At 41.3% G+C, this 25,065-nt stretch overlaps 1 protein-coding gene across 5 annotated transcripts in view; it reads right to left on the bottom strand.

Moving 5' to 3' along the window:
- TMPRSS2 (transmembrane serine protease 2) overlaps nt 1-25,065 on the bottom strand; it is a 97,846-nt gene that overhangs the window by 35,051 nt on the left and 37,730 nt on the right. For 2 of the 5 annotated variants that reach the window (XM_058185755.1, XM_058185756.1), the window contains exon 1: nt 1,356-1,593. The exons of 1 other annotated variant lie outside the window; for it this stretch is intronic. The gene's annotated coding sequence lies outside the window, so the exon portion shown is untranslated. Of the gene's footprint in view, nt 1-1,278; nt 1,594-1,613; nt 1,676-25,065 lie in introns of those variants that run through there. 2 more of the 5 variants (XM_058185757.1, XM_058185754.1) reach the window with 2 other exon arrangements.

Genomic DNA, 25,065 nt, shown 5'->3' on the forward strand with positions numbered 1-25,065 from the left:
TCCACAAATCAGGAAAAGAGGTTTTGTTCAACCCGACCCATGATTCGGATACTTTTAAGTAATTTTAAAATTTGTTCACATATGAGAATGGAAAATTACAATTTATATTATGAATAGTCTTGTCTTCAGACTCTGTTTATGTGGAATTCTAAAAATAAAATGTAAACATAAATAAAAAATAATGCATGCTTTTTTAAATAAAAAACATAATATGCATATAAATTCAATCAATATTTGTATTTTGGGGGGGCTCAAAGATCATTGTTTAAAATTAGTAGTTTCAATCTGCGTCCCACTACTGACTGGGACATAGAATCAATTTAAATACAAATAGTTTGTGAAATGAAACTTACACAACTTTTTGAAGAAACATAAAATTATGGTTAGAAAACAAATACGCTAGTGCCAGCAGCCTCCAGTTCACCAGCTAGGATTAAGGGGAACTGAGGCTCTCTGCTCCCAAAGAACCCTGATTCATCTTTAGCTAGTCACTAGCGAGTTTGCATGAAATATGCAGAGCCAAAAAAGATGTAAGCACATTTTTAGCCCGGTACGCTGTGGAAAGTAAACCTCTGTGGTTAGTGTACTGGTTAAGGGATCATCAGTATGCTGCTCTAAATGCCCCAAAAGAAGACAGAGATCATCCTCCCTTCAGATGAAGATACTGAATAATGGAAACTACTGAGGAAGTTCACATTTGAACAGATTAGTCCAGTTCACTTCGCCTATCCTATAGTGGAGAATACTACAGCACATTTTCAGCTCCTGCCAAACAAGTATTGTATATTATATACAAGGTTGGTTACAAATCATTCAAAGAAAAACAAGAGCTGCTTGGGCTGTAGCCTTTAAATGCAAAGAGAGGGAAGGGCGCGGATATTTTAATTACAAGGTTTTTTTTGTTGTTTTAAAAAACGACACTAGCATTTTCCTCCTTAAATTTAAGTAAATCAGAAAACGACCCGTGCGTATCTTCACCCACTTCATTTCTCTCGGCAAGGCAACTTGTGGTCTTAGATAGAAGCGAATGGCTAGACAAAACAATTTCCTTTATAAAAGAGTATTTTGCGGGCTGAGAATGTGCTTGTCCCGAAGAAAACAGAAAGCGAGGCCAGCGACTGGACTCCTTGGCATTCCCAACTTTCCGGCAGAAAAGGGAAAGCTGGAAAAGGGATGAAAGCCATGCGGGAAGGAAGAGAAAAGCGCGCAGCCCCAACCCCGCCATCGCCTCTCTCCAGCCAAGCAGGCCCTCTTTCCCAAACTGAGCCCAGGGCTTACCCAAGAGCAAGGGATGCGCGGCGCAGAGGGGTTCTCCAGAAGCCTTCGCTGCGCGTCCCAGCCTCCCTGTCGCTTACTTTTCAGCCGGGCGCCGGCAGATGCGCACGCCCTCCTTCCAGGGGGAACGAATGCAGTACCCGGGCGCCACCCGCACCGAGTAGCGCCCTTTCCGGAGGTGCGAGGAAACGCCGCGCAAGTCGCTGCCGAATGGAACCAGATAGCGCCAGGTTGTTCCGCTAGGGCTTCGGGAGCGCTTATGTTGCGGCTGTGCAAAAGGCCCTCCCTCCCCTTTAACGCTTGATACTACCAGGCCGGCCCAACCTGCTATTATTCACCTTTAGAAAAGGAGAGACGTGCCGGGAACGCAGCGCTCGCTAGGCAGATTCAGAGAAGTCGGGGGCGGAGCTTCAAACTGCAATCCAACGCACGCCTTACCTGGAAGTAAACTCCGTCAAAGGCAGGCAGGACGGCAGGACTTACTTCTGAGTAAACAGACCAAACATCGTGCCGGAACTAGGTTCCGGCTACTTGCTTTCCAGTAAGCATAGTTTCTGTATACAAGCAAGGGCAGGGAATCTAAGCAGCTTATTAAATCATTATATTGCCTTTGTTAATCAGCTGACTAGTGCAAGAATACAGGTGGTCCTCGACTTGCAACAGTTCATTTAGTGACCGTTCAAAGTTACAAAGGCACTGAAAAAAGTGACTTATGACCTTGGCAAGACGATTACAACATCCCCATGATCAAAATTCAGATTCTTGGCAACTGGTTCATATTTATAACTGTTGCAGTATCCCAGGGTCATGTGAACACCTTTTGCAACCTTCTGACAAGCAAAGTCAATGGGGAATCCAGATTCACTTAACAAATGCAATGATTCACTTAACAACAGTGGCAATTGTAAAATGTGGCAAACACATTTAACAAATGTTTCACTTAGCAACATAAATGTTGGGCTCAATTGTGGTCATAACTCAAGGTCTATCTGTAGTTGGTTATCATCAGCAAATTCTGGGAATGATCTCCTTTAATAAAGTAGTTATCACAATATCTTTATAATTTGTTTCTCTCTGACCCCTCTTCAATTTATAATTCATCTTGGAAATCTATGGAACGTATCAATAACAGTGTTATCTGCCCAAATTTACATTGAACCATAAATCAACGGGAGGGGCTATGTTTGTACACTATGTTAAGCTAATCAGTGCCCTGCATGTCCTGGGAATACAGCTTTCATGAGGCTATGGTTGAAAGGAACAGTAAACTACAAAGTTAATTTTTAAGGTGCTTTGTGTGAGTCCACAAGCTCTAACTAACTAACTAACTAACTAACTAAAGTTAGAAAAACTATTGAGCTTTTCTAACTTTATGAGTGGCAGACAATCACAAACTAAAAAAGTCAAAATGCTGGGGAACCTTCACCTGTTAACTCTCTTAACGGTTGATCAAAATCAAGATTTCTCTGACCCCTCTTCAATTTATAATTCTTCTTGGGAATCTATGTGATATATCAACAACAGAGTTATTGTTCTGACCTAGGCTTCCTGTGTCAGTAAAACACATGAATAGTCCCAAAAACCTCTTTTATTTCAACAGCTGTGAATTCTGTTCATTCACAGATGAGTCCCAAAGAGTTGTAAAGAGTCCTTCGGGATAAGGCTGATAATCACATATCTTTATCTCCCTTGACACACTGCCAAAGACCTAATTGGCAAAGCCACACAGAGTCCAGAATCAAACAGAATTTCAGACTTTAAACTGAACAGAATTAACAACGTGGCTTCCTGCAAAGGCCCACATGCCTTTGCTCCTCTTCTAAGTCTTATGGGAGTGGCCAATCATCTCCAAGCCCTACTCCTGAGTCGTCCCTTTTGTTTTAACTATTCTTGCCTTCTGGCAGCTCTGAGCATGCACCCACTGGGAACAGGCTCCCCCTGTTCCTCTGCCTCACTGAGATCCAACACTGGAGGCTCCGGAGGCAACGCATACCTCCCAGACGGCCCTTTCGCTGCCTCTGACACAGAGCCTCATCCAAGCCTTCCCCAGACTCCAGGATGGCTCATGCTCCTCCCCAACCTCCTCACTGTCTGACTCTGCTACCAGCTCCGCAGGTCACCGGTGGACCACAACACTTATCTGCCCAAATTTACACTGAACCATAAATCAATAGGGGAGGGGCTGTGTTTGTACACCATGTTAAGCATGTGTGCGCACAGGATGAGGTGGGCACACACACACATAGGCCCAGTTCTCCATTGCCACGTGCAAAGCAAAAAAAGTAGTCTCTGGGATTTTGGTTAAAAAAAATAGTTCAGATCTTCCAATTTAGTGAGATCTTTTTTTTTTTTCATGAGAAGTTGGAAGGTCTGAACTATTTTTTTTTTTACCGTAATCTCACAGACTACTTGTTGCCCAGCACGTGGTGACAGTGAATGGAGCTGGAAAGCAGGTTAGTGAAGGGATGTGGCTGCTCGGGGGGAGGAGGGGGTGAGGGGATGAGGTTTGGAATGGGTGGCCTGGCTAAAGGGCCCTCTTGTAAACTGGTGCAGGGCGGGTGAGGCAGCTCCACACCCCCTGCCTTGCTTGGTCTTCCACCCCCCCACCAACTCACTTTGTTCTTCGTTCTTTGCCATTTTTTTCCCTTGCTTGCCGTCGTAATGGAGCAGGAGGCTGAGCAATGCACTGGTGCAGCAGCCACAAAGTGAGGGAGTGGGGGCTGCAAGGTGGGGGTGCAGAGCTGCTCCCCACGCCCCACATTGGCTTACCTGAATGCCCTGCAGCCAGGCCATCAACATCCTGACAACTGCTTGGCCTCACAGCGGCAGCTCAAACAGTCCCAACCAGCTCAGCCTCTTGCTCCATTACAGCAAGCAAGGAGAAGCAGGCCGGTGGCTATGCGGGGTCCTGGGTGGGGTTGTTAGAGCCGCTGTCATGTGGCCCAGGTAGTTGTCAGGACATTGATGGCGGGGCTGTCAGATAAGCCGGTTCATGGGGCAGCTCTGCATCCTCTGCCTTTCTTCATCTTCCACCCCCACCCCCTCACTTTGTGGCCACTGCACTGGTGCTGTCGTGTCCCACTCCCACTCCGACGAACGAGTCAAGGAAGTCTGTAACAAACCTTTGCAGCTTGCCAAGTTCCTTCGAAGTTTATCAGGGCAGGCAGGAGTCCAAGTTGTGACTTCAGCGATAGAGTCCGATATCAGCAAACTAGATAAGACTTTGCTTGACTCAAGGTTGGAATGCCAAAAGCAGGTCCTTTATATAGGCTGTGGGGTGTGGCTCCATGACTCAGCATTTATCCAGGCCTGCCCCACCCCTCCTTCTGCTGGCATCGCCTCTCAAATCTCCAGAAGCGAGGGTCCTACTACTCTGAATTGTCTTCAGCTGGATCTGCTGGCAGCTTCTGGGAAAGGGAGAGGTCAGAGGGAATAGGGCCGAGTAATTCCAGCACCTGGCTGACTTCCTGCTCTGAAGGCTGAGCCAAAGGAACACACGCTGTATGAGTGAGGTTTATCAGGCTTGTCCTTCCACTCCTGGAATCCTCTCTGGCCATGGGGCCAGGGCCGGGGGCTGGAGGCATGACAGGCCGTTCATCTTCATTATCAGACTCGGAGTCTGATAAAAGGCCCGGTTGGAGACGGGAGGGGCCCGGCTGAGGAGAGGAGGGAGGACGAATCACAACAGGTGCATCACTCATCTTCCTGCTCTGTTATAGCGGTGAGCAAGGAGAAGAAGTGGTGAAGAATGAAGATGAATGGTGGTGGGGGAGTGGAGACAAAGCAATGCAAGCCATCGTGGAGAGCATGGCTGGTGCCGCCGCCATGAGGTGAGGTAAGAAAGTGAGAGAATGATCTGATCAAAGCTCTGTGTGTGTGTTAGAGAGAGAGAGAGAGAAAGAACGCCGCTTGGTTGGCCTAGTCTGATGGGGATTGCCTTCTCCGCCGCACCACGAATGGGGATTGACCATACCCCAAGCCCCACTGTTGTCAAAGTAAATCCTGGGTGCTGCGCTGCAAACAAAAAATACAGCTTTTGTCTGAAGGAGGAGGAGGAGCAGGGAGAAGAAAGAGGGAAAGCGGCTGAGTGAGAAGCACCCCACTGGCCAGACACTGAAGTACATTGCTGCCAGCCCTGGCATAACTAAGGTGTTGTACCTTGGAATTCTTGATGAACGTATCTTTTCTTTTATGTACACTGAGAGCATATGCACCAAGACAAATTCCTTGTGTGTCTAATCACACTTGGCCAATAAAAAATTCAATTCTATTCTATTCTATTCTATTCTATTCTATTCTATTCTATTCTATTCGCTCTTCGAGGTCAGAGCACTCTCTCTCTCTCTCTCCCCTCCCCCCTTTTGTCTGTCTAGTGCAGCGCAGCACCCAGGATTTACTTTGACTGCAGCAGGGCTTGGGGGATGGTCAATTCCCTTTCGTGGCGCAGCAAAGGTAGAAGGCAATCCCTCCCACTGCAGTCCAGCCTGGCGGGAGTGAGGTGGGAAACTGAGCAGTGCTGAAAGCAGCTGAAGGCACACTGGCTGTAGCTGCCCCACTCCTGCCTTGCTTCACCTCATCCCATGGGATGAGCCTCCCCCACTCACTGGAGACCCCTGGATTCGCTCTCCAACCCCCCCGGCCCCTACAGGCACCACCCACATGAGTGATGTCAAGCTGGCCACACCCCCAGGCCACACCCAGTCAGCCGTGACCATCCTGGTCACACCCCTCCTGCCCCCGGAGGCCAACCACAATGCTGATCCAGTCCTCAATAAAATCGAGTTTGACACCCCTGCCCTAAATTGTAAAGTGATCATGTATTAATTTAACACAGTGCATTAACTCAGCCCTCATTATTGCGTTATAATTCATGTAATCCAGGACATTGAATTAACTGACGAATGGTTTCATTAATTCATTAAAGTATGTTACGTGTGGTATGAATGAAAAAAGATGCATGTCAGAAAGGGAATTTTCCTTCAGGCGATCAGGTTCTTATGACCTGCAATCTTTGAGATCGAAGGATATGATGTTGATTTCTAGGCAAATTCAATCTCTGAGACATTATTGCTCTTTAATTCCAATCAATGCTAAAGCATATTTATTTGTAAAAATTGGGATGTTTCAAGATCATCAATTCTCTGCTTGATGTAGTTTCTGCAAAGCAGAATACAGTTATAGCCAAGGATGCATCTGACAGGCAAGATGTTGGACTGGGACTGGGAGATGGGAGATCAAAGTCAGCCACGTAATCTCACTTGGTGTTTTGGGTGAGTCACTATCTCTCAACTGAAAAACAGGTTATTGTTGGGCAGAGAGGGGAACTGGAAGGCAGAATGGATCTCGTGAGCTCTTGAATGAAAGACAAAAGATAAAGAATGAATGAAAAGCAATTCTGGGGGGGAAAAAAAACATTTTATTCTGTTGATTTTTAAGGCCCTTTCAGCTCTTTCTTACACATAGTGATGGCAACATCCCATCTGCTAACACCCAACCCTGAATTGTCTTGAAAAGCCAAGAAAAGTTATATCTGCTTAATATTTAGATGTCAATCTACTAGGAAATCCCTGAAGTAGAAAGCTGAAGATTTAAAAAACACCTATGTAAATGTGTTCATATAATTACCAGGACCTTGTTCAAAGAGCACTTTGAGTGTAATGAAATATGAAAAGAGTAATTCTGAGGAAGTATCTTTGAATAAGTAGGCAATTTTCATAGTCACGTGTTTTTTTTAAGCAAGGATACTTTCCTCATCCTGACTTAATGTAAATAAGCTGCTTTTTTATTCATGAAGCCCATTTATTCCTGTTCTTTCAGGACTAGGTTAATGAAGTAGGAAACTATAACTGTATGTTATGTTCCAAACTAGACACTTGGTTCATTGGTTCCAAATAAATTAATATTTATAAAGCAACAGATGTCTTGGTACTTGGCTTGACATCTGGGCTGTTTAGGCACAACAAACTAAATTGTTATTAGGATGTAACATGCAAATAACAATACATAATTTGATTACCTATTTATGTTAGAAAAAGGAACTATAATATATGCATGAGAACTCTGCTTGTATTTAGGAAAGGCACTTAGCCAAAAATTCTGTGTTGCCATTAAGTGTATGAACAGCAATTATTTCTATATGAAATAAAGGGCCTCTGTGGCTCAGACTGGTAAGACAGTCTGTTATTAACACAGCTGCTTGCAATTACTGCAGGTTCAAGTCCCACCAGGCCCAAGGTTGACTCAGCCTTCCATCCTTTATAAGGTAGGTAAAATGAGGACCCAGATTGTTGGGGGGGGCAATAAGTTGACTTTGTATATAAATATACAAATAGGATGAAAACTATTGCTAACATAGGGTAAGCCACCCTGAGTCTTCAGAGAAGGGCGGGATATAAATGCAAATTAAAAAAAATGATACCAAAATTACTTTCTTCCTTGTTTTACAATGACTCCAGGCTCAATCTAGCCCAGATATTTTGGGAAATTTTATATGACATTGGAAGTACCTTAGGAGATCCCACACAAATATACATTACAAATTTACGATTGTATATGCTAGTTATGCTGTACTGTACATTTAGTAGAGTACAGTACACTTAGTACTGTAATATTAAATGTTACATTTTGATGCCCCAGATAATGCCTATCATTTTATGTAAAACATTCAAATAAATAAATGTTTTTAAACAGCAATCAATTGAATTAAAAAACATGCTATTGATTACATAAAAATTTCCTAGCTGAAGTCAATGTGGAGATATTACTTTTCACACACTTTATCCTTGTATGGATATTTATTTATGTCAGAATTAGTAAATGTATGAACTTTCAGATATTGCTGAGCCACAGTTATGAGTAAATTCAGCCCACTTAACAATGGTGGGGAAGCTGAGAACTATGAGTTAGCAACATGGTGGATGGGATATTAGCTATCTCCAAGTAGTGTGATATGTTCTGCAGATCTGGGGAACCTCACAGGAAACCATGCATCCGATGCACACTTACTAATAAATACACTTAGCAAATCCGTGGAATTTAATTTTAAAGAACCAAGTGCAGGTAGACCTTGACCTACGACCACAATTGAGCCTGAAATTTCTGTTGTTATGTGAGACATTTATTAAGTGAGTTTTGTCCCATTTTATGATCCTTCTTACCACAGTTGTTGAGTGAATCACTGCAATTGATAAGTTAGTAACCCAGTTGTTAAGTGACTCTGGCTTCCCCATTGACTTTTTTGTCAAAAGGTTGCATTGGAAGAGAAGACAGAGCAAACAGAGAAGAAAGTAGAAGAGATGGATAACAGACTTACTAAAGTGGACATCGAACTTGAACAATCCATAATTATGAGATGGATAGAGCAGAATACTTGAGATTCCAAAATAGTGAGGAGGAAAAAGGGGAAGATCTGGTGGAAAAAATGGCAGAATTATTGGCAGATGTGTTCAAAAAGAACCAACAGGAAGTCCTCTCTGGGACTGAAGAAATATTTAAAATATATGCAAGTTATGCGAGAAGGAACAAGCTTCCCAGAGAGGTACATGTGAGATTTTCAAAGAAGGGAATGGGAACAGAAATACTCCAAAGAGCAGGAGATGCTTCATTGAAATACAAAGGAAGAGAAATAGTAGTTCTGAAACAAATACCCAGAAGGGTAAGACACACAAGAAAACAGTATCAATTTTTGACAAGACAATTGATAAAACATGATGTAAACTTTAGATGGCTAATACCTGAGGGAATATCGGTGACTTGGATGGAAAAAAGACATAGATTAGACACAATAGATAGAGCAGAACAATTTTATTACCAATACTTCACACCACATGAGGAAGAGGAGAGAAAGGAGGAAATTGATGGCAAAAAACAAGAGGAAGTGATAGCAGAGGGGAACACACAACAAGAAGAAACTGAAACAGAGCAAAAAGAGAGAAGGGAAAGAAGCAACAAGACAGAAAGATCAGAGAGAAATAAGATCGACTAGAACAACAAAACCTATCAATAAGTAAACAATGGAAGAAGAAACAAAATTACTATCAATTAATATAAATGGATTGAATCTGAACTCCCTAAAGTACAGTTAAAGATATGCTGAATGAATGAATAACCATGATGGAATTGACAGAAGTGATTAAGAGACAAAAGAATAATAGAACACCAGAGCCTGTTGGGTTACGGGCAGAATTTTATAAACAACTAGACAAAATATTAAGCCCAGTGATGTTGGAAGTTTATAATAAAATACTGCTAGAAGCAAAAATACCAAATTCATGGATGGAAGCAAACATTACTCTTATACCGAAAGATGATTCAGACTTAACGCAGATAAAGAACTATAGGCCAATATCTTTACTGAATGTGGACTATAAAATATATGCTTCAATAATAGCAGAGAGATTTAAAAAGTACTTGAATGAATTTATACATTTAGACCAAAATGGATTTTTGCCACAGAGACATATTAAAAATAATATGAGAATGATTTTAAATATATTGAAGTACTATGAAATACACCCTGAAAAACAAATGGTGTTGATGTTTCTACATGCACAGAAAGCATTTGACAACCTTAATTGGCAATTTATGTTATTACAACTAAAATATATGGACTTTGGAGAGAGATTTATTAACATGATTAAAGCAATATACCACAAACAATCAGCTAAGGTGATGGTAAATGGGGACATGACCAAGAACTTTGATATTAAAAAAGGCACTAGACAATGGATGTCCATTGTCCCCACTGCTATTTATATTGACCTTGGAAGTGTTAGCCAGGAATATTCGACAAGATGAAGAAATAAAAGGAATGGAAATTAGAAAAGAGAAATATAAGCTACAGGCATTTGCAGATGACTTGGTCTTCATATTAGAAGACCCCTTAAAAACCGAACCGAAGCTAATTAGAAAGATAGAAGAATATGGTGAAGTTGCAGGAATGAAAATAAATAAAGACGAGACAAAGATTTTAGTTAAAAATCTTACAGATGCACAAAAAGAGTGCTGATGGAAAGAATTAATATACAGATAGTCAAAAAAGTAAAGTACCTAGGAATACAATTAACAGCAAAATGTGTAACAATTAAAGAGGATAACTATATGAAACTGATGTGGAAAATTAAACTAGATTTGAGAAATTGAAAAATCTGCAACTATCATTAATAGGAAGAATAGCTACTATAAAAATGAATATTTTATGAAAACTATTATATTTATTCCAAACAATTCCAATAAAACCGGGGGGGAGATATATTTTTGAAGAATTAAATAAAATAATATTAAGAGAAAAAAGCAAGAATAGGTTTGAAAATGTTGCAAGTCTCCAAAAAAAAGAGGGGGCTTTGGGCTACCAGATTGGGAATTGTATTACCAGGCCTCAGAACTTACATGGATGAAAGAATGGATCACCTTGAGACATATAAGATTACTAACTTTAGAAGGTCACAATCTTCAACTAGACTGGCAGGCTTTCTAAAGGTATGGGAAGAATAAGATACATAGTTTCAAAGACACTACTTTAGGAATGCATTGTTATCAGTATGGTTAAAAATAAAAGAACAACATTATTTGAAAACACCAGTCTAGCTTTCCACAATAGAAGCATTGGTACATCCAAATGTTATTAATATGGAAAAAATTGTAAGATATAAAGATATTTTGAACAAAAAAACTAAGCAGGAACCTAGTAGTCAAGGGATGGATATAGCATAGTGGCCACATATGCAGATACAATCTCGTTATGAGAAGGACACTAAAATGTATGGTTTTAATAAAGAATTAACAGAACTGGACCAGATATTAACTGGAATGGATGAAAAACTGATAAAAAAATATATTGTTACTTATAGGATATTAAACTTGAAAGTGAACAGGTAAAGGAGACAATGATTGTCTGGGCTAAAAATTTTGGATATGCAATAGAATTAGATAAATGACAGAAACTGTGGAATAGAAATATTAAATTGATTATGTCAACTGCATATAAAGAAAATTTGTATAAAATGTTTTATAGATGGCATTTTGCACTGGCAAGATTGGCAAAAATGTTTAAAGATAGATTCATTAAATGTTGGAAGTGCAATCAAACACTTGGCTCATATTACCATATGTGGTGGACATGCCCAAAAGTTAAAAAATATTGGACGAAAATGCATACTTGGTTGGAAAAAATGATAAAACAACACATAGACTTGAAACCAGAGATATTTTTATTGGGCATTTTGCTGGAAAAATATGTTAAAAGGACTATATATTTGTTTTTAAATATATTAACTGCAGCCAGAATTGTATTTGCACAACACTGGAAGAATGATGAGATCCCCACAGATGAGATGTAATTAAGAAAATATTAGAATGTGCAGAAATGGATAGACTAACGCTTATTATTTAGGATAAAGAAGAAACCGAATATTTTTTGATATGGGACTTATTTTATCAACGGTTAGACAACAGAAACAGAAGTTAAAAATTGGGAGATATAAAAAGAGGAAATGTTAAAATGGAGAGTGGTTAAAGTAGATAATGATAAATATTGTTATGATATTATCAATGTTATTGTGATGAATACTATTGTATTTGGATTATGACTGCTTAAAAAAACAGTTGTACCCAGACTACACACTGTTCGATGGAAATTGAATTTTTATATATTATATACCGGTAAATAAAATAAAACATTTTTAAAAAGGTTGCAAAAAGTGATCACATGACCCTGGAACATAGCAATGGTCATAAGTATGAACCAGTTGCCAAGCACTTGGATTCTGATCACCTGACCATGAGGATGCTACAAAGGTTGTAACTGTGAAAAATGGTCATAAGTCACTTTTTTCAGTGCCCTTATAACTTTGAATGGTCACTAAATGAACTGTTTTAAATCGAGGACTAACTGTAATTGGGTTGGATTGTACAATACAATAAGAGACATAATTGGTAACAAAGATTATTGATATTTAATTAAACATTTAAAAGCCCTAGCTAAATCCTTTTTGATTTTACTCAGGACTTTTTTTCCACTTTGTTCAGAAATTAATAATTAACAGGATTGGTAAAGTATGATTCACATTAAGTATTTTAAAGTGACATTGTTTAAAGTAGTTCACCCAAACTAGAACATAAACCTAATGTCCTCACGTGTCTGGGAGTGGAAGATGATGTTAATAGCTTCGTACTCTTGTTTCTAAACAGGAACTAGATGAAGTGATGAGGTCACCTTAAAAATATCCAAGCAAAAATGTCAGAGAGGAGACATACTTTGGTGTCATTCAGAATACTCTCATGACATTGTAACTTCAAAATAATAAACAAACATTTAACTAACTCTGCATATCTTTTTATAAGCAATTTGAATATGTTTGTTAAATGGCCTAGAATGTCACATTGAAATGGGATAAGGATAGCCTCATTGCCAGTTGAAAGGATCACAGGCAAGGAAATCTGCAAATCATGAAGTAATGTGATTGTATCATAATGCAACTTCCATCTAATCCTATCTCTCTTAATTCAGAAACAGGGGCATTCTATTAATTAGAATGCACCGTCTTCCAGGATCTGAAATAGATATGCTGATGAACAGCTACTGGTTTCTTAATTTGGTGGTGCTCTATTTTTTGTTGCTAGAGAGATTTTCTGCTTCATTTGTTAAACTCATTTTGATCATTGAAGCGTAAGACTACAGCCTTTATTCTCTTTGAAATTAAATGGGGAAAAAATGTTCTGTAACATGAAGAAATCTAGCAGGTGAAGTTTTCCCCCCAGACACCTAGACTGATGTGATATGCTCAGTGTCATGAAAGAACAATGAAAGTTGATATCACGTATGTTAAAAGTTTAAAATATCACACAACTCTCTGGAATGTTGCAATAAGTAATAAAGCTAGTCTTCTATATTTTTTCTACCAACATCATCTTAGTTATCCTGCTACCTGCTTTGCAATTTTTAAATGAGGAACAGAATCTTGGTGTCACAAAAGACAAATAGATTCTACATCCTGCCAAACCACCATTATTTCCTTTTATAATAATTTCCACATTCTTCAAAAATGTCCAAGGACAAGAGCACTCCTGGATCGATTTGTCTTCCAGGATGAATCTTATCAATAATTTCCTTTATGGAGAAGAGATATTAAACCAAAAATAGTTCAGTCTTCTGGCTGGTTATTTTATGTGACCCCAACATGATCAGTTACAGAATTATTTCATTCCTGATCTATTCCCAGAATGATTTATTCTGGCATTTCATATTAACATTTATATTCATTCCCTGAACTATATGCTTTAAAAAAAAAATGGGCCTCTGGTGGCACAACAGGCTAATGCAGCCTATTATTAACAGCAACTGCTTGCAATATTGCAGGTTCAAGTCCCACCAGGCCCAAGGTTGACTCAGCCTTCCATCCTTTATAAGGTAGGTAAAATGAGGACCCAGATTGTTGGGGGGCAATAAGTTGACTTTGTATATAGTATACAAATGGATGAAGACTATTGCTTGACATAGTGTAAGCCGCTCTGAGTCTTCGGAGAAGGGCGGGATATAAATCCAAAAAAAAAAAAAACCCGCCTCAAATGGCTGTTTTTACGTGGTAGCTTCCCACTTTTCAGAGGTTTGTCTGCCATTTACGCTGAAATTATTCTGGAAGGTGATTAAAATTCTTGCATAGGTCTTTGAAGGTTTTGGGCAGTTTTTTTTGTTTTGTGTGTTTGACTCAGTATTAATTCTTGATAACTGCCTGGACAATGTCTGAAATTTTCTTGACAAGATTTCAGAAGTGGGCTACCATTGTCTTCTTCCTTAGGCTGAGATAGGGTGACTAGCTTTGTGCCAAGGGTGGGAGCTAGCTTTGTGCCAAGGGTGAGAGTAGATGTCATGATCTCCCAGTTTCTAGCCTGGTGCCTTAACCACTATATTGTAAGAAGCCCCCCACCCCTCGAGAATGAAATATTTTGGGGAATATTAAAAGAGGCAGACTATTATATTTCCCCAAAAGGAGAAATGGAGAAAAATCTTAACAAAGTCAGAAAGCAGCCCCAAACAGCCTCCAGCAGATGCCTGAAGTCTTTAGAGATGGATATTTTGTGCCCATTAAGAAAGACTGGGCCAATCTATTCACAAACAAAACACCTTCAGTTCCAGTTGATGGGATTAAGAAGGACAGGACAGGACTTTTAGGACATAGTAGGATTAACCCACCACCATTAGAACAGCAAAAGACACAAGGCTCACTACATTGCACAATCCCCTAGCAGCATCTCAGAACCCTATAAAAATCTATGTACTCATCAAACCAATTTGTCAGCTGCCCTAGAACTACTTTGTGTTGTTGGTTCTGCTCATAAATTAAACTTCTTTCCTTGCAGCCAATCAGCCTCTATTTTATTTCCAGTGCCTTTCTCTCGGCTTGGAACTGGAACAGATTTTTCTTCCAATAATATCAAAATGTGTCTTTGTGTAATCTCATTATATAAACACTGGGGTTTAATTCATGAGTTTTCATTTTCTTATTGCTGTATTTATTTTATATTCATTGTGTTTGATTAATGTTAAATGTCCTAGTTATAGTGGCAGATTTCCTAAATCATCTTTTGTGTAATGATTTTTATCTGTCCCAAAACTCTTATCAGTTTTATTGAATAACTGCAAATTCTGGTATTACAGCTTATTAAAGAAAATAGACTAAAAGGGGAGAGGCCCCTAAAATGAGTAATTCCTTGGTCAAATTACATGACAGAGGGACTACAATAAAGTTCTAATTACATTTATTAAAAATTACATTCCAGTGAACATGTATACTGTAATTAACCCTTGTTTTTCAAACTATAGTTTACCAAACAAGCCATATTAGCCTGTTTTGATATTAAACTAAGGCAAAACAAACAATTTTAAACTCAGGTTAGTGTAACCTATATATGATTATATTGTAAATTCAAGGAAATGTTCTACCTATTCAGAACTGCAGTTTAAAAGATATTGCAATAATCCTAGAAAAGAGTAATTAGATATGCTAATTTATATCATGTATGACTAATCTCTCCCTCTGGTCATTTTTTCCCACATCTTTAAGGACACATGTTCTTTCTGTTTGGACTTGCCCAAAATATTTATTCAAATACTAAGTCAATGAAAATGTAATGATAGGGCTGTATTACATTCATAGATGTAAATTTTATTTACAAAGAGTATTTATATGCCACTTTTCCCCATTGTAAACCATTTTTATTTACTAACTATTGTCCTAGAATTATAGCTACAATTATAAATAATTTCCTCACCTGGTTCATACGGCAATAGATTAATAGACGGGAGGTTGAACAATTAGCCTCATGGTGCAACCGGAGCAATCTGGAACTGAATACACTCAAAACCGTAGAAAGGGTGGTAGACTTTAGGAGAAACCCTTCCATACTTCCACCTCTTACAATACTAGACAACACAGTAACACCAGTAGAGACCTTCAAATTTCTAGGTTCTACCATATCGCAAGATCTAAAATGGACAGCTAACATCAAAAACATCATCAAAAAAGCACAACAAAGAATGCTCTTTCTGCGCCAACTCAGAAAGCTCAAACTCCCCAAGGAGCTGCTGATACAGTTCTACAGAGGAATTATTGAGTCTGTCATCTGCACCCCTATAACTGTCTGGTTTGGTTCTGCAACGCAACAAGACAAACACAGACTTCAAAGAATAATTAGAACTGCAGAAAAAACCAACCTGCCTTCTATTAAGAACCTGTATGCTGCACACGTCAAAAAGAGGGCTGTGAAAATATTTACAGACTCCTCACATCCTGGACGTAAACTGTATCAACTCCTACCCTCAAAACGACGCTATAGAGCACTGCACCCCAGAACAACTAGACAGAAGAACAGTTTATTCCGAAACGCCATCACTCTGCTAAACAAATAATTCTCTCAACACTGTCAAACTAGTTACTAAGTCTGCATTACTATTAATCTTCTCATCGTTCCCATCACCCATCTCCTTCCACTTATGACTTTATGACTGTAACTTTGTTGCTTGTATCCTTATGATTTATATTGATATTGATTGTCTCCTAACTGCTTATTTGTACCCGATGACTATCATTGAGTGTTCTACCTTAGAATTCTTGATGAACATATCTTTTCTTTTATGTACAATGAGAGCATATGCACCAAGAAAAATTCCTTGTGTGTCCAATCACACTTGGCCAATAAAAAATTCTATTCTATTCTATTCTATTCTATTCTATTCTATTCTATTCTATTCTATTCTATTCTATTCTATTCTATTCTATTCAGGTATCACAGTGTAACTAAGAACTCAACTTAAGACTTAATTAAGGTACTATGTATCTTCCAGACCTGGGAACAGGTTGTGTGGCTTCCAGGTTCACCAATCAGATATAGTTGTTGGGGCAGAAGCATAATAAAATGGATTGTTTCCAGCCATGGCATCTGCTTCCAGCTCTATTTTCACTTCCATTTTTTTATTTTTTATTTTGTAGCTGGCAAAACAGAGACAAAAACAAGTGAGAAAGATTTGGTCTTATCCCTCCCATACAAAGTTGGGCCATTGCTGTTTCTTTTCTAACAAAACCAGCAGAGAAACAAATTAGGAAATATCATCCAGAAATGGCAGTCAGGAAACTATGGTTGTCTTCAGTTCGTTGTTCATAATTCATGGCATGGAAGATAAACCAGATGGAAATTTATAGGAACTGTTATCTAGGCAAAGTGATAAAAAAGAGTGAAATAATATATAGAAGTGGATCAGGCAGACAGTTCTGTAATTCACTGGATTATAAAAGGGAAGAGGAGGAGTCTTGCAAGATTCTGTTATTATAATTAATTTAAATAAAAGTAATCTTAGCCTTCCTGTGCAATTGATTTCCTACGAGTGGGGCTGAACATGGCATGCCATGTTTAATTCTCTTATCCATGATTCATACATTGTGCTTTTCCAAGAGTAAAGAATTGTTTCTTAGTCAGAATGCTCCTAACACTTAATAGTGGAGCTGCTATGTGTGGGATAATGACACAAAATGAATAATTTGTGACACATTTCAGTTAAGATAGGATTTGATGGATTCTGGATCTTTGGGAAGTGAAGTTTGACTTGTGGATGAGAATTAAATTATGCATAGACTAAGCCTTACCCTATAATTTTTGTATGTTCTTGCATCAAGAAATATTTAATGCTTGTAATCAAAGTAAGTCCTGAGATCAGGGGTGAAATCTAAATTTTTTTGCCACTAGTCTGGTGGGCGTGGCTTGGTGGGCGTGGCTTGGTGTGGGTGTGTGTGACTGGGTGAGCGGGACCAACATGACGTCACTCGCGTCACTCTTTCTTTCTTCTCTTTCTCTCTCTTTCTCTCCTTTCTTTTTTTCTTCTCTCTCTTTCTCCCTTTTTTCCTTCCTTTCTTTCTCTTTCCTTCTCTCTCTTGTTAGCCCCGCTGCGTGGGGGCTCTCATTCTGGCGGGGACAGCAGCTGACGGAGCTAACCGCCCCACATTCCAGCCACCCAGGAAGCCTCACCCTGGCTCCACTTACTAGCCCTGCATCCTGTCGCTTGCTGGTGGCTCCCACTCCTGCTCGCTGCTTCCGGGACCACTGCTGAGACCTCAGATCTCCTTGTTGCTGCCTGCTTCCTACTGCCTCTCAGCTGAGAGATGGACAGGAAACAGCAAGTGCTCAGGTCGGCACTGGCCACTTCCATGCCTGCTCAGAAGTCCCAAGCCTGATCGGGAGCAACCCAGGCTGCCCAGGATTACTCAGGGCAGCTTGCCCAGGAGTAATCAGAACTCGATAGCCCAGGCAGCACAGAATTAATTAAGGCTTGCTAGTCCTGATGAGGTGTAGCTGGGGCTGTGCGCCGGTTGCATGGCGGGGGGTGGAGTCAGGGGAGTAGCAGGGCGGGGTGCACTGGGTGCGTTCCCCATCATTGGATGGATGCAGGAGTGGGACCCGAAGTGGAGGGGAAGGCAAGCAGGCAGTAGTCACCCAAATGCCCTGTGGAAGCCAAGCGAGCCTCGCCAGTTCCTCCAAGGCGGCTCTTCTTTGGCTGAGCGCAGCAGGTCTCCCTTCCCAACTGCCAGCATTGGCCTTACATCTGCCTGCCCTCCCGGGGCTGTCCATGCGCACCCCAGCAGAGCAGCAGTTTCTGCTCCAGCGGCTGCTGCAGGAGAAGCAAGAAAGTCCTCTGGGAGGGTGGGCAGCCTGGCCCGGAAGTGGCACATCCCCCGTCATGGGCTGGATGCAGGCAGCGGGGAAGGCAAGTGGGCGGCAGTCACCCAAAGGCCGTGCAGAAGCCAAGTGCGCCAGACCCAAAAGGTGAGCGAGCCTCGCAATGTCCCTCTGAGTAGTCTTGCACACGTATCCCTCTCCCCCCCAGCTGAGAGGCGCTGAGAGGGGGAGTGCTTCTTCACCAGTGGATCTTCTGCGCATGTGCAAAAACTGAGCATGTGCAGAAGGTAAAATGTTACTTCCTAGTTAAAACCAGGAAGTAACAACACCCAGGTGGGTGGGCGGAGCTTCGCTCCATGATTGCTACCGGATCGCCGAACCAATAGGGACGATCACTACCGGATCGCGTGATCCGGCCCGATCCGGGAGCATTTCACCCCTGCCTGAGATCCATAAGTTGTGATTTAGAGGCAAAGAGCTCAGTTTTCTATCTATACGCTAAACATAATGCTTATGTTTATGTAGCATGCTTAGCTATGATGTATTTTGTTTATTTGTGATTCAGGACATTGTGTAACACTAAACATGCATTTGCAAACCATCATTTTTGTGCAATATGTGAATTGTGAAGCTGCTTATGAAGTGGATTATAATTGTATTTAAATGCAATAGTTTACAAGGAAAAGCAAACATTTACTCTTAAAGATGTATTATGTGGTACAATAAACACTTAAGAAATCCCATGACTTCAAAAATCACAATCTTTACATGCTTTAGAAAATAAATAAAATTATTAAACTTTCTTACAAAAAAGCATGATTGTGATTTTTGAAATCATGGGATTTAAGAATACCTTACTGAATTACAGTTCTATCTGTTCTTTTCTAAAACTTACATGTAAAATTATTTTCAGTTTAAACCAAGTATAGTTCAGATTAGTGCTTTTGTTAAAATGAATTTATTGTATGCATTTTGTTGGTATTACTAACACTGCCAGTATAATAAAAACTTGAGTTGTACGAAAGCATTTTGTAAAACATGATCATTGAACTCTAATATATAGGAAATTTAATAAAGATTCGGCACTGATGTCACTGATATAGTTTCCTAGGTTTGAATCACAATGGGAAACAAGAGTGGAAAATCCAGTTTCATAGGTCATTTAAAATAATATAGGCAAAGTAAATTGACTTTTGATCAAATAAAATATTTCAGTCCCATTACCCAGAGAATAAGTGCTCTTGGAAGTTCTTTAAAGACATATTTACTATGAAGTAAACCCACTGATTTCCTTTCAAAACAATCGCATTTTATGCTAATTGACATTATTAGAACTAGTAACAGGCTTCATCAAAGATGTCAAATGTCATATGTTTGTTTCTTATTAATATTTAGTAGGCTGTTGGAGCTTATGAGGGAAAGTATGTAAGTGAAAGGTTCATCCATTCAGCAGCCTTAATCTACTTGTTTCTCAAGCTGAATCCAACAGGGAAATAAAGCCAATAAAAATTGCTGCCTGGAATTCAACCATTTCTATAGCATTGGTAATCATGCCAACAAAATATTCTGTCCAGACATTATTACAAGAGCCCAATTGACAAGAATTCTATCAGTTTCTCCTTCTTGCCCTTCTTATCAGCAGGAATGGATAAAAATGTCCATAACTTTCTGCAAGATTGATAAATCTATTTAAAACAGGTGGGGATCTATGGAAAACATTTTTAAATATGAAATATATGATCTCAAAACATGTCCCTCAGAAGGAACATAACTGCTTCTTCCTTTTACTAGCATGAATAGTAAATAGTTACTACTCACTATTTATTTCTACTTATTTATTATTTATTTATTTATTTATTTAAATTATTTTTATTTATTTATTTATTTATTTATTTATTTATTTATTTATTTATTTATTTATTTATTTATTTATTTATTTATTTATTTCTACTATTGACCTCACCCCATTCCTAAGAGGACTATAAGGGGCATGCATAAGAGCACAAACGTGCCTACTGTTCCTGTCCTATTGTTTTTTTTGTTATATTCTTATACATATATGCTTATACTTCCTCATATTTCCTCATATATATGTTTATATACTATATAACCATTTTGTGTGATGCTTATGTATATTGTTGTGACTAAATAAATAAATAAATAAATAAATTTCATAGTTACTAAGTATTTTAAGGGAATTTTTAAGGGGAGTTTTAAGGGGAGTTTTAAGGGGAGGGTGGGTAGGGGTGGGGTGGGGGGACACCCACAGAGGGTTAGGCTGGTCCCTTCTAAGGTTCACGATTTGGAGGTCTGTAAAACGGAGGTATCTGAGGAGGTTAAGACTCGACCAAGTACGGGCATTTCTATCTGCACGGTACGAGGGAGGGGCAAATATGGCGGAAGTGGAGGCTCATATCAGGTTCGGGGAGTGCGCTCTCGCTGTTTACAAGCGATTGTGCACTCCGGGCCCCTAGACTTTACTCGTGCCCCGAGTGGCTTTTTCCCCCGGAGCCTGGACCTTCGATTGATGCTATGCAATGCCAGGTCCGTTATGAATAAGGCCCCCCTCTTATCTTATTCAAGAGGGGGGTGCGGACCTAATGGGCATTACGGAGACCGGGTTGGGTGCAGAAGGGGGGGTTCCCCTCACTGAGATGTGCCCACCAGGCTTCCGTGCATTCCATCAGCCAAGGGCCCAGGGTAGGGGTGGGGGGGTAGCGGTAGATATTAACGAGAGTCTGGAACCGAGGGAGGTCGCTGTCCCACAGATAGCCGGTTGTGAAGCCCTTCCAGTGAAGTGGAGCTGTGGGGTGCAGGTGGGCTTGCTGATTGCGTACTTGGCTCCTTACTACATAACGGCAGCCCTGCCCGAGCTGCTGGAGATGATAGCCAGGATGGCGGTTGAGACCCCCAGACTTATGGTTATGGGGGATTTTAACTTGCCGTCGGCGGGCGACTCGTCAACGGCAGCTCGGGAGTTCATGGCTTCCATGATGGCCTTGGACCTGACCCAGTTAGTTAACAGTCCCACCCACACTGGGGGTAACACACTGGACTTGATTTTCATCTTGGGACAGTGGCTAAATGATCTGGAGTTAGGGGAGTTATTATTTAAACCCTTGTCTTGGTCAGATCATTTGCTCCTTCAGCTAGACTTTCGAACAGTTGCACCGCACCGCAGGGAGATGGAACCAGTTCAATGGTTCCGTCCCAGGCGCCTGATGGACCCAGAGAGGTTTCTGATGGAGCTTGGGTTGTTTCCGAGGGAATTAGCCCACGGCTCGACTGAGAAACTGATCGCCACCTGGGAAGAGAAGGCGGCTGGGGCTTTAGACCGCGTCGTGCCTTTGCGGCCTCTGACCCGGCGACAAACTCGACCAGCTCCTTGGTATAACGAGGAGCTGAGAGAGATGAAGCACCGGAAAAGACGCCTAGAGAGTGCTTGGAGGTCCAGCCGCTCCGAACCTGACCGAACACTAGCGAGGTCACATATTCAGGCCCACCTAGTGGCGATCAGAGCGGCAAAACATAATTATTTTTCCACTCTCATCACATCGGCAGATAATCACCCAGCCACCCTGTTTAGGGTGACCCACTCCCTGCTTATGCAGGTGGCTTGGGAGGACCCCTTACAGGGGCTTGCTGAGGATTTTGTACAATATCTGTCTGATAAAATCGCTCGGATTCGGGACGGACTGGACACTGATTGGATAGATCCAGGTGGGTTGGCGGGGATGAGTCTTGAGAGTACTATCTGGGCTGAGTTCGATCCTGTGACTCCCGACGACATGGACAGGTTGTTGGGTAGGCTGAATCCCACCACATGTTTATTGGACCTGTGTCCCTCCTGGATGGTACTGGCCACACAGGAGGTTACACGAGGCTGGCTCCTGGGAGTTACCAACGCTTCCTTGTTGGGGGGCATTTTCCCCACCGCCTTGAAAGAGGCGGTGGTGAGGCCCCTCCTCAAGAAGCCCTCCCTGGACCCAGCTGTATTAGCGAACTACCGTCCAGTCTCCAACCTTCGCTTCTTGGCGAAGGTTGTTGAGAGTGTGGTAGCATGTCAGCTTCCTCAATACCTGAAGGAAACTGTCTATCTGGACCCGTTCCAGTCCGGTTTCAGACCCGGGTACAGCACTGAAACAGCTTTGGTCGCGTTGGTGGATGACCTCTGGAGGGCTCGGGACAGGGGATGTTCCTCTGTCCTGGTCCTGTTAGATCTCTCGGCGGCTTTTGATACCATCGACCATGGTATCCTGCTGCAGCGGTTGGAGGGACTGGGGGTGGGAGGCACTGTTTATCGGTCATTCTCCTCCTATCTCTCTGACCGTTCGCAGACGGTGTTGGAAGGGGGGCAGAGATCAACCCCGAAGTGCCTCACTTGTGGGGTGCCTCAGGGGTCTGTTCTCTCGCCTCTCCTGTTCAACATCTACATGAAGCTGCTGGGCGAGGTTATCTGTGGTTTCGGGGTGGATTATCATCTGTACGCTGATGATACGCAGCTGTACATTTCCACCCCAAACCACCCCAACGAAGCTGTTGAGATGATGGGCCAGTGTCTTGAGGCCGTGCAGGTCTGGATGGGGAGGAACAGGCTCCAGCTCAACCCCTCCAAGACTGAGTGGCTGTGGGTTCCGGCGTCCCAGTACAGTCAGCTTACGCCATCGCTGACTGTTGGGGGGAAAGTACTGACCCCCAGGGAAAGAGTGCGCAACTTAGGCGTTCTCCTGGACGATCGGCTGTCTTTAGAAGAACACTTGACGGCCGTCGCCAGGGGAGCATTTTATCAGGTTCACCTGATTCACCAGTTGCGCCCCTTCCTTGATCGGGACTCCTTACACACGGTCACTCATGCCCTCGTCACTTCCCGCCTGGACTATTGCAATGCTCTCTACATGGGGCTCCCCTTGAAGAGCACCAGGAGACTCCAGCTAGTCCAGAATGTGGCCGCGCGGGTGATAAAGGGGACGCCGCATTGCTCCCATATAACACCCATCCTGCGCGGCCTGCACTGGCTGCCGGTAGCCTTCCGGGTGCAATTCAAGGTGCTGGTTACCACCTTTAAAGCGCTCCATGGCTTAGGACCGGGGTATTTGCGAGATCGCCTTCTGCCACCAATTGCCTCCCAACGACCTGTGCGCTCCCACAGAGTGGGCCTCCTCAGGGTGACATCGACCAAACAATGTAGGTTGGCGGCCCCCAGGAGGAGGGCCTTCTCTGTGGCAGCACCAGCCTTATGGAACGAGCTACCTCCGGGGTTACGCCAACTCCCCGACCTCCGGGCCTTCAAACATGAACTGAAGACTTTACTATTTCACCAAGCGGGACTAGCCTAAGACATATTTTAGCAAAATTTTAAGGGGTTTTAATCGGTCTTTGACCCTTTTAGTGATTCGGCCAGTAAATATTTGTTCTTAATTGTTTTTATATATTGTTATTTATTATATTTATATTGTATTGGTGTGGGTATTTTAACATTGGCTGTAAACCACCCTGAGTCCTTCGGGAGATGGTGCGGTGTAGAAATGTAATTTTAAATAAATAAAAATAAATAAAATAAAAATTAATCCTCTGTTAGGAACCACTATTGCCTGAACTGTTCAGAGTTGTCTGAACCATGAGATGGGCAGCAAATAAATTTGATAAACAAAGAAAGAAAGAAAGAAATTACTCGCCCAGAGCATGGTCAAGGTTTACATGGGAAGTCCCTTTGGAAAAGAGGCTATCAGCCCAACGCCCCAGTACAAAATGGCAGCACAGAGCAGCAATCAGTAATTGGGGAAAAAGGATTTGCCATGAAGGTTTATATCTCATAAAATATTAATTGCTGGTGCTTCCTTTCTTCTAAAATGCTTTATTGGGAAGGGGGAAAGGGATAAGGGAAGGAAATACTAGAGTCAGTGGTTGGGAGGTCTGCCATCAAATCCAACAGGCTCAGTCACAACATTTTGGGAGTGATAAAAAAAAGAATCTGAGAAAGTTAAAAAAATTGCTCACCTTACTGTTTTTTGTTCTACTCTTAGAATTTATGAGAAGAGATCAAATGCTTGACTGGTTTAAGGACTGTATTTTCTTTCATGGAAAAAAGGGTGAGCTAATTTCTTATATATCTGCCTCTCCCTAATTCAATAATCACTGCCAATTTACTCACAAAGGGACAAACTATGTTTGAGTAGAGGCTTTCATGATCTAAACCCTCATAGTTTTACAGTTTAAAAGAAAAATACTTACAGAATGTAAGGGAGGCAGAGATAAAAACCACTAACTGATAAAACAGATGGTAACAAAATTTTACCTCAAGAAAATAAGTAAGCAAAAGAAAGAGAATGAAATAACCCTGCCTTGATTTTGCATGATATATGGAAGAACAGTAGAAAACTGCGCAAGCTTTCCAGATTATGCTGTAACCTACAACAATAAAATAGAATTCCAACAGTCTTTGTGGTGTCTTATTCCCAGTCTGGTGTACTTTAAAGGCACAAGGATAAAGGCAGTCCAATTAGGGCTGTTCTGTACTATGGGAAAAGATTCATCCTCTCCAACATTACCTTCAGCAGTGGAGATGCTCTTGGGACTTGTAATTTCACACAAACTAGGTTTTTGATTGCTTGGGACTAATATAGTAAA

This window comes from Ahaetulla prasina, chromosome 5 (assembly GCF_028640845.1).
Source record: "Ahaetulla prasina isolate Xishuangbanna chromosome 5, ASM2864084v1, whole genome shotgun sequence".
Taxonomy (NCBI): Eukaryota; Metazoa; Chordata; class Lepidosauria; order Squamata; family Colubridae; genus Ahaetulla; species Ahaetulla prasina.